This window comes from Corvus brachyrhynchos, unplaced genomic scaffold, assembly GCF_000691975.1.
Source record: "Corvus brachyrhynchos isolate BGI_N302 unplaced genomic scaffold, ASM69197v1 scaffold1, whole genome shotgun sequence".
Lineage (NCBI taxonomy): Eukaryota > Metazoa > Chordata > Aves > Passeriformes > Corvidae > Corvus > Corvus brachyrhynchos.
In genome coordinates this window covers 6,941,457-6,951,977 of record NW_008237222.1, presented here as the reverse complement: position 1 = coordinate 6,951,977, position 10,521 = coordinate 6,941,457, and the positions used below count along the sequence as shown (strand labels likewise).

General features: G+C 40.3%; 1 long non-coding RNA gene across 1 annotated transcript in view; it reads right to left on the bottom strand.

Moving 5' to 3' along the window:
• LOC108445401 overlaps positions 1–10,521 on the bottom strand; it is a 163,860-nt gene that overhangs the window by 81,957 nt on the left and 71,382 nt on the right. The window lies entirely within an intron of this gene.

The following is a 10,521-nucleotide window of genomic DNA, read 5'->3' as shown; positions in this document are numbered from 1 at the left end:
CTATTTTTTGCTTGTGTTCAAGCAACTTCCCTGGCAGTTATTGCCTGCAACAGACTGTAGGGAAGTTGCCAACATTTAGAAGCTCTGATGATGTGAGCCAACCTTAGACTAATAATTTTTTTATCTCAATATAAGTGGAAGAATTACATAAAAATAGACAATTTTTAACAGTATGGTATTCTGTTATGAGAGAAGGCTAAATAACACGGGTGCCATATGAACATCTTTCTCCTATCTACAGCACCTAACTTTAGCACAGTCCATATGTCTATTTGTCTGATAGCTGAACTTATTGAAATAACATGAGGTTACAAAAGAGAGTTCTAAAGCTTAGTGTCCCCAAACCTTTCAAGGTGAGACATCCATGAGTTGTAAACACTTTCTTTTGCATAACCCTCAAAATCAAAACCAATTAGTGAGCACACTGGAATTTAACGTGGGAAACCCAGACACTTTTTTAAGAGTCCAGAAATCAGGATGAATGCTGCAGCCATTTACTACCGTCCTGTGCCTCTACCTTGGTACATGCAAGAGCTTCTGCCATAATCTCTTAAGAAGCTGCAGGATGGCAGCGTGGGCTGGAGAAGCAAGCCCCCAGAAAACTCAGCCTGCACACACAAAGGAGTCAGCGGTCAGCAGTGGGGATGGTATACAGAGGAACTGGAAACAATTATTTCATTTCCAAGTTATTTTAAACTCAGTCAGAGCAGTTCCCTTCAGACAAGAAAGATAGGCAAAGCCACCAGAAGGAGACAAGCAATGGTGTTACAAACATTTTGTTTTCATTTCTCGTCTCTGTGGCTATTGTACATTGTCAGACTGTTTCGTGAGCGTTTCCAGAGCAGAGGCTCTGACATATCTGCTCCCAGCAAACAGTTTAAATGTTGGCTTTAAATTCCTTAACAGATTCCAGGCCATCATCTTTTTTAATTAAATGCAAAAAAACTATGTTAATGCAACGTTAATGTTGAGATTGTCATTGGACAGATGTCAAGAAATTCAAAGTTATGGTTCCCACAGCAACCATAATTCAGCGACCCCCTCCCCCACTTCCACAACCACCCTCCTGAAACATATTGGTCTCAAATTGTACAACAGGCACCAGAGTGAGGGGAAGCTGTGAGAGACAGAAATTGTGTATGGGACCTCTTGGAGCTGGTGCGGATGGGGTGGACATCAGTCCTTTTCCCGGAGGAGAAAGTACTGCTAGTGGCAGCACTGGGACACAATGGCTCCTATCTACACCTCACAGTGGTTATATCCTTGTGTAGCAGGGGTAAACTGGGAACTCATTTCACCCACTTCAGCAGTATATCCACTAGCACACCTAACCCAGCACAAACCAGCTGTACTGTGCAGTTACAAAAATGAACCCTATAGTCCATGTTAGGGTATTAAGCCAAATGTTGAAAGGAGGCAGCTACTGCCACAGCACAGCCAGAAATGCAAACGTATCACTGTAGCCACCACAGCTAACACTGTGCAACAAAACCCTCCTTTATTCATCCCAGAATATAATACACTTCATCACTATGCACCAGAGTGAACACTGAAACACACAAAGCACAGAAACAATAATTTCCAGTGAGATAACATTTTTCACAGTACAGCTTTCCAGACCCTGATCTCTCAGGCTTTGTATGTAAAGGAAAACTACAAATTGCTTTGAAAAAAAAAGAGCCTGTAAACTTAAAATATAATCCAATACAGTGCTAAAAATCATGAGTTTCGAAGCAGTACTGGTTTTCTGACATTTATAATTTTTCTTATATGCCATCCCAACTAACTTCTCAAAATTCAATAAATTAAAAAAAAAAAAATCCATTCACCCAACAATCTCATCACCTCTTTCTTGCTAATGTCTCCTAGTGCACTACAGTTCCCAGCTGCCCTTCTTCTAAATAGTCTAATTGGAGTTAACCTAATTAAGTTAGCCAAACAATTACCCTTAATATGTACTTTTAAGTTTTCTACTTAACTGTCAGACCTGTAAAAGCACTTACGTTTGTGAAAGTATAATTGTTTTACCCAACTTTCTAAGTCTTCCAACATCTCTCCCTCCAAACCAATTTGGAGGTATTTTGGAGGACTGTTACAGCTACATAAACTAATCTGTCATTTTGTGCATGCTTTTTTGAAGATCTGGGGCCTTTAAATGATTCTACATTTAATCCTAAAGTAAGTGAGTTACATCAGTCCACCATTACAGCAGTTACTACCTCTTTCATTACCAGGTCCTCACCTGAGTGGAAATGATATATTTCTAGGTAAAACACCATGAGAAAAGAATACTTGTACTACTGGTGTTTCCTGACTATATAAGCCAGTGTTGGGGCTGAGCAGAATTTGAATGCTTTACGTCATTTCACAAAACATGAGGATTGATGTGGTTGGTGGTTCTTTTCTTACCAGGTTTAAGACTGATATGGATGAGAAAGTATGCTTGCAGGAAAGTGTTTACATCTGCTACCTCTGTGTCCTGAGTCCCCACTTACTAGTCTGGGTTTTAGGAAGCTCGCTAAAGGCTTGCTTCCTAGGTTTTTTCCCTAAGAAGCATGTGATGTGTATATGGAAGAGGAAGAGAAGGTGACAGAGAGAGGGGAGAAGGCAATCGTAACCCTAGGACACCCATCAAGTGATTTAAGTCTATATACATTACTGCAGTTTTGCCTTTGAAAGACGAATCAAGTAATGCTGCTGACACTTCCTCCTTTCAAACACTTCTTTTATTCTCAAGCCTTTCGATAGCTTAAAAGTTACCTTATATTTTCTCCAGTGTTAGTGCAGCAGTTTCCCATTTGATTTCATATTCAGTTCATATTTGTGGAAGCAGGAGGAGCTCTTTACTTTACTTGATAAATGGTAACATCTGGCTTTGTGATGGGCCATCACCAGCATGTTTAAAGAGCTGCTGACGCTTCAGGGAAAACTTGGTAAAACATTTCATTTAGAGGCAATTCTAGTTATTTATTCTATTTTCTGCATTCCTTGTCCTCCACTTTATACTAGGGACATTTGCATGAAAACAGACCTCAGCTCCTCATCTTTACACAGCGTTTTTTTCGTCTGATGTCCTAATCACTAATCATGTTTGTGTCACAGCAATCATATCCATAGCAACCACTTATGATGTCATAGAAAATTAGAGTTTCTGGGAAGGGCAATGAATAGGGCATAATGATATTAAGAGGCCAAACTCTGTACTACACTGCAGCAGTGAAAATTTGTTAGAAGTCCATAACAGAAAACTGAATTGTGCTATTGGTCTTACATAAGCACACATAGGACTTGACCTTTTCTTTTGACTACAGGAATACAATGAGCTAAACATTCCTGAAAATCACAATATTTATATAAATATATTAGCCTGTCTATATATAGAAACCTTCAGCAATTGAAAAAAATGAACAGGCAGTTTCTCAAATAACATTTTTGCACATTCTCTCAGGACGCTTCTTTCCTTGAAGTCACAGCCGGTCAGAGGTGTAGACATTGTACAAACAAGGCTTCTCCAAAAGCCAAAATAAATTTTTGACTCTTATATAGATTCTTTAAGTTTTGTGCAGTTATGTGGTGGATATTTGTAAGCAAATAAGTATTCCCCATTTCTTAAGCATGTGTTCAGCAGCTTAGCTATAGCTGGAAAGCACAAATAATAAGCAGGAACACAATACAAGGATGGCGATCTGGCCCAAGCTTTAGAATGGTGATTTATTTATATCCTGTGTTTAAATACTAAAACATTCTTATTTCATGCATTAAGCAAAATGAGACAAAGCACTTTATCATGTAAACTCTGTACTTTATCCATCAAAACACGCATCAAAAAAGCAGGAGCACAAATTCTTTTCCTTAGGTCACTGTTAGAAAATATATATTGTAGGAATTACACTTCTGATGATTGCACAAACATACCCAGAGATGAAAGGGCAGACGAACTAAGGTTCTTAATGGTGAAAGAACTAAGCTGTGAACTTGTGAACTTTTAGGTATTTCCCAGGAAGTGCTGTAGGGATAGAAAAGCTGTTGATGTGTCCTACACTACTCTGAGCAGTGATCCCATACCTTGTCGTTGCACAGGTAGCAGAGTCCATGAACACAACATTAGATGCGGTTGTTTCCTGACCCTTAGTTCCATAGCCTCATACAGTCAAGGAAAACACAACTTCAGCCATGAGAGACCACTCTGTTCACCATTTTCGCACAAGTAAGTATTACTGCAGCTGAGCTCTGCCTGAAGTTTGATACATACTGCAGCTCTTTTCATCTCTGCTCCCAACTGCACTGTCTGGAAATGCCCGTTTGTGCACTTATATATGTTATTATAATGTGCAAAAACTTGGAATTGAAAAGAAGGTAAATAGTGTATCTTTATGCTACGTTACATTTTCTAGAAGTGCAATTGAGGTATCAATCATTCCATTCTGGCTGCATTGATCGGTAATTTTCATTTTGTAATTTCAAATAAAGCTTCTCTCCACAGCAGCAACGGCAGCACTTTCCAGCATATAACTTCAGTTCGTTTTAGCTTCATGAGGTAAAGATCCTCTCTCCCCATCATTCTTGCACGTCTTCTAAGTGGTAATTCCACTTTTCCAATTAGATTACTGGAACAAGCCAAGTAAACAGTCACCTTTTCCTAGAGCCACAACATCTAACTAACAAGCAAATTTAGTCCAAACAACAGCTTGGGCTAAATCCCTACATTCCCATTGTAGCTCCAGCAAATAGAATGTGGATCTTTACATACATACATATAGATATATATATATAAAGTGAACCTTAGACAGTACTAACAAGAAAAAGGACTTGTGAAAAAAAAAAATGTTAAGTACATAAGATGCACGCACACAAAAGAAAAAAAGAAAATACTGTAGAAAAACCAGAAAAAACTGTAAGTGGATGAAGCCAGAAGTCAGACATGTTCAAATCCTTATTTACTACATAGCCCGAGGCAGGTTACTTCTCTCTGTCCCTCAGTTTGCTCATCAGTAAAATGGGCATCATAACCACTTAATTCAACAGGCTGTTGCAATAACATACAAATTCATTCTCTTTCAGAAGCTGTGAGCTCTCCTAATGAAGGGTTCCTTCGAGATACAAAGAATTCATAGTGGCAAATTATTAAGTAATTCATTTTCATTTAAGTAACATTTCATTTAAGTGACATTTCATTTAAGTAACTCATTTTCATTAGTTCTGACCAACACTTTTCTGTGATAGCAGGTTTGGTTTAGACATAAAAGCAGAACATTCTTACAAAAATGACTAGAAAACTGACTGAAGGAGAAAGGGAGTGAGAGTGCCATTGTCAGGATTAGTATTCTATTTTTGTTAATTATTCCTATTGTACTTAAATACATGTACCAAAATACTTCAGGCACATCAGAAACATTCAAAACAAAGAAGCGTCATAGAAGCTTCACAAATGACAGTAAAGCTGAATTAAGAAACCAGGACAATATCACCTAAAAGCTCCATGAATTCTGCATAAGAGACCATGTTAAAAATTAAATATAATACTTATGCAACAGTTTACGTATAATTTATACTACAAGTGCACTTCGGCATGAAACTGTGATCCAGGCCACACAATGCTATAAAGAAAACACTGCTGGAGATCCATATTTGAGGTGGACAAAGGGAAGAAAGAGGTGAGGCACAGAGGGAGCTGGTGTGACTCATGAATCATCACACCATAGCAGGAGCCAGGCAGTTTGGTCTTCCAACCCATCTGGTTAGAAGGCCATACACACACATACACTCTTTAGGAATGTGCTCTGACAATGGTTGCATGCCCTCTTATATCCTTTTTCAACACATATTCACAAAATAAATGTTCCGTTCCAAAAAATACCTAGCAAAAATAAAAAGTTACGAGCTATGTATTTATGGGGGAAAAAAGAACAGTCCAGAGATCATCAGCACATGTTTTGTAAGACCTGAATTAACACACGGACCATTGTGTTTTCACAGAGCTAATCCACATAAACACATGATAAATCTTGTCCTTTGGGGCTAGAGTTCAGCAGCTGATGACAAGGGAGACTACAAGCTGTCTGGAAGAGTTGCAGCCACAGTAGGGATCTTACAGCAAAGTTTTCTCACCGAGGCAGCAGAGTACAGAAAAGGAGCTCCAGTCCCAGCTCTGCCACCACCCTTCTGATGATTTTGGTCACATCATTTCATGACAATCACCACTCCCTCCCCAGCCTTTGAGTTTGTGCAATCTACTCAGGTTACATATTCCATAGGGTCTACTGAGACTTCCCAGCATCAATCTGATACCACCATCATTTACTACCACCACATGAGATGAGGGGCAACACCATCCAGAGACAAACTCCCAAACACCCATATCCATGACAGCAAAAATGTACCAAAGATGTAATAGCATTGTGGTAGATTACAAGAACAGGATTTTGGTGGTGGAGGGCGTAAGGCTCCATCTCTCTTTCTCCTCAAGGACTTTCCATTACTCAGCAGCTCTGATGTGATTTTGCACAGGACCATTTTCCCTGAGGGACTTGATCCATGGGCTAGCTGCAGCCCTAACTACATTTCAATCCTCCTGCTCTTCTTTGTGTGTTATAGGACATGTTACCTCAGAACTCCCTCCCAGAATCCAGTGGCTCCCACTGACCTTTGTCCCAACACACTCCACTATTTTCTCAAATTATTGTATTCCCCTTTTCCCTGCTAAAGATAGTGCTGGGCAGAAGTGTGAAGAACTGCAACAGATGGTACACCATGCAAGTCAGGGATGGCCCAGAGGCCAGCAAATTATGGCAGCCTGGCCTGGGTTCACTGCAAGCAGAACTAGAGGCTACAGGCAGTGGGGTCTGGAGCAGGAGTTTCACACTGTGAGCCAGCATGGAGAGTCCCTGTGCCACCAGCAGCCATGAACCCAAGCTGAAAGCTAAGATCCATCAAGTACAAAATCCCTGCCTTCCTGTAAAGAACTGCCATGTGCCATTGAAGTTTTCCTCAAAGTAATAGCATACTATTATTAATCCACTTTGAAAAGTATGATCATAGAGAAAAGTATGATAATAGACTTCTGGTAGCTTAAGCTATTATTGTTATAAGACAACAGGACTGAGGACTAACTTTACGCTGCAGCAGGAGTGTCCTCACAGTCACACTGCAGGAGACAAGGCCAGGCTAAGTCCTTAACTCCTTCGAAGACCAGAGGAAAGTTTTAACTGTGAGAGCAGTGCCAGCACCTCGTGCCTTGCCACTGGTGCGAGGGACGGGGCCTGAAGGGCAGAGGCCCCTTCACTTTGGGGCACAGCAGGGCAGCTGGGGGAGGCATGAATGGGATGGGTGGACATGTTTTCTCCTTTCCATGGATATGCAGCAGCAGCTGACAGGAATGGAGGGGCAGTGATTCAGCCTGAGCTGATCCTTTGTGCCACTGCTGTCACTGAGAATTGATATTCACACACACACAGACACAGAGTCCTCAGCCCACTGCCACAGCACACCCAACAAGCTCTCCTGTCTGTGCTTGCTGTCCACTGTTTTACCTGAGGAATGTCTGCTCCAGGCCCTGTGTTCTGATTCCAGCCTTTCATCAGGCAAGAGTGGATAACTGAGGCATGAAAACAGAAACTTGACCCATTTTATGGGATTTTCCTATTGCAAGCTGTACCTAAATGGATTTAAAATGGCTCATAACACCCGAGTGAGTTAGGAAAACACTATTTAAAGTTTTTCCCATTAAAGCTTTGCCACATCACTCCTGATCATGGAAGATTCCAGCCAAGGGATAAAACCTCCCCAGTTTTTCTTTCTTTCAAAATTTGGCTTAACCCAAAGGTAGGGAAGTACAGTTACTGACTTGTATGAACCAGACGGAGTCTCTCCTTATTTTGTGCAAAATTTCCTTCAGTTTGGCCACAGCTAGCAGCATACAAATGACAAAATCTACTGTTTCTCTCAGCTGAAACAAGAACAAACATTTATCTACTTAACACACAAAGAAACTGGAAACATGGAGAAGCTGAGTAGTTTTGCAGGCTACAGCACAATTTTACTGAAAGAACTTGACAAAACCAGTTCCTCTGCAACCAATGCTTATGACAAGACTACATACATTCATCTTTTTTTTTAATCTAAGCTTTGGCATATATGAAATATTGAAATAAACTGAGCTAGGAAACAAATAAAATATGCACAGAGCCACAAATGGGCCTTCTTTTGTTTTCTTGATTTTTTTCCCCTACTTCCCACCTCTGCAGTGTCTGCCTGCAATGATTAAGTTGACAAATGAAGTTCTGACTACTAATTAAATTGAAAATAGCAGATATACTGTGACAGTGATCTCTTTCTCCCTCATACATCACCAGTAACAGTGACTCCACATGGTTTTCCCTGCTCAGCTATCCCCAAGCCCAGTGGCACAAAGCACAGCAGCTGACTTACACCAAGCAGGGAGGGAGGGAGCCACTGAGTGTCTCCTCTTGCATATCAAGAGAGGAGAGGAGAGTTTAAATGTGTAACTACCAAAGCCTGGCGTCATCACTGTGCTGGTGCAAGCAGTGAGACCTCTACTTTAGCTTGTCCTTTTTTTAGCCTGGCAGAGGTTGGTTTGTCCTCTAGGACACACCTCATAGATGTGGTGAATGGGGATCAGTGTGATGCTCTGTGCATCTGTATGCATACGTTTCTCATGTCAGCCTCACAAACCTGCTCCTGACATCCCATGGATTCTAGCAGTTCCATATTGGGCAAAAGGCACTCCATACAAGAAGAAGTAATGGCCGGAAATGTCTGTCATCCATTGGGATAGCAGTGAAGGGATCACTTGCCCTCCAAGAGCACAAAGGAAGGAAAGATAGATCTGGGCTGCAGTCATCCCTGCTTCTACCACCTAACCTTAATGGCCTTTTCTAACAATTGTAGCCATTCCTCAGACTATCTACTGTCCTAATGATTCTTCTCATTCTGTGATGTTTTATTTTTACTCCCTTGGTGCAGTCCCTTTCATCTCTATAACAGCAGAAATTTGAAAGCCACCCTGAATGCTTTGATTTTAAAGAAATGCTTGATATATATGAGCTGTGAAAATTCTAATCCAAATCATCTCTGAAGTTTATGACTTAATAGTAAAAGAAAAAATTGTTGAATTGTTCTCATTGCACCACCTCTCATTGCTTTTTTGGGATGGTCTATAGGCTTTCTTTCAATATGTTTGCAGGAGATGACTCTCACAGACAAAAAAATGCAAATATTTGAAGCAAAAATATCAACATGTTGATTTACCTATATAGAATATACACACATACAAAAATACAAACATATTTTATGACTGGTAATATTATAATCCGTGTTTCTATTTGAGTTAGCTGAGGTTTTCATTTTTTCCTCATTTTGGGTTAGTTCATTTGATTTCATTATTTAAGTATTATTTTAGAGAATTACCTTTCTGGTTTCTTTTTCATTCACAATAAGCTATCCATACATTTCTTTCCTCATGAGAGAAAATACTTCAACAATGTTCTCCAGGATTTCTGAAAGGAAGAAAATTGTAGCCAGCCAAACCCATTTTGATTGAAGTTAACAACACTAAGAACAGTGACAGAATAAGAAGCTCTTACTAAAAAACCCAACTACCTCTTTTAATTTTTGTCTTGTAGAATTTCCTTTTCATTTTGGAAAATGTAAGGAGTTTTTTTTTGTAAAGCTTTTTCTTGTAAAATACAACTTATATTTATTTCCAGCAGGCCTCATCTAACTGAAGCCTTAAGTGAAGCTTTGGGAGTATTTAGGCATTCTTAACAAATGAAGGGCAGAGTGACACATAATCACTCTGACTGGAAGCTCTTTGGGTCAACAATTATTTTTTCATTCAGTGTTCAACGAGAGCTTCACACAACAGGAGCTGTGGTGGGCAACCAAAGCAGAATCATAATGGCTAACTTAATCCAAGCCTTTTAGGAAAATACCAAGTGAAAGCCTATTGTTCACCCTTCTTTTCAGTCTCACAAGAATGATGGACTCCTTTCACTCCAGGGAACTTTTGCTGATGTACAGGATGGAAAGTTGATGAGACAGCTGGACCCATCCATGAAAAGTTAGAGAAGTGTCTGTGCTGTAAAATGCCCCCAATCTTCCTCACACCTCTTTCTAAACAATTTAGTTTGCCTCACTCCTATGCATAGAAATATACTTTGCCCTTTATTCACCCAATTTCAAGGTTATACTCAAACATGTACTGGAAGATAAAAGCTTTAAATAATGTACATTCTCTCATTGTCCTTTTCATGGAGATCACAGGTGCATGACCTCGTCCCCCAGCACAAAAAGCTGTTGTCATGGAAACAGCTCAGGATGCCAACTTGACAACAACTGACATTCAAACCAGGAGGGACACCTTGTCTCCTGCCCTCCCCCACCAAAACAGTGAGTTACAGCAGGGGCCAAATCTGCAGTGTTTCTTCCTTGGCAGGGCTGGGATGTGTTCTGCTGTGAGGAGGAGGTGCAGCTGGCTCCAGCTCCACACTGCACTGCTGCACC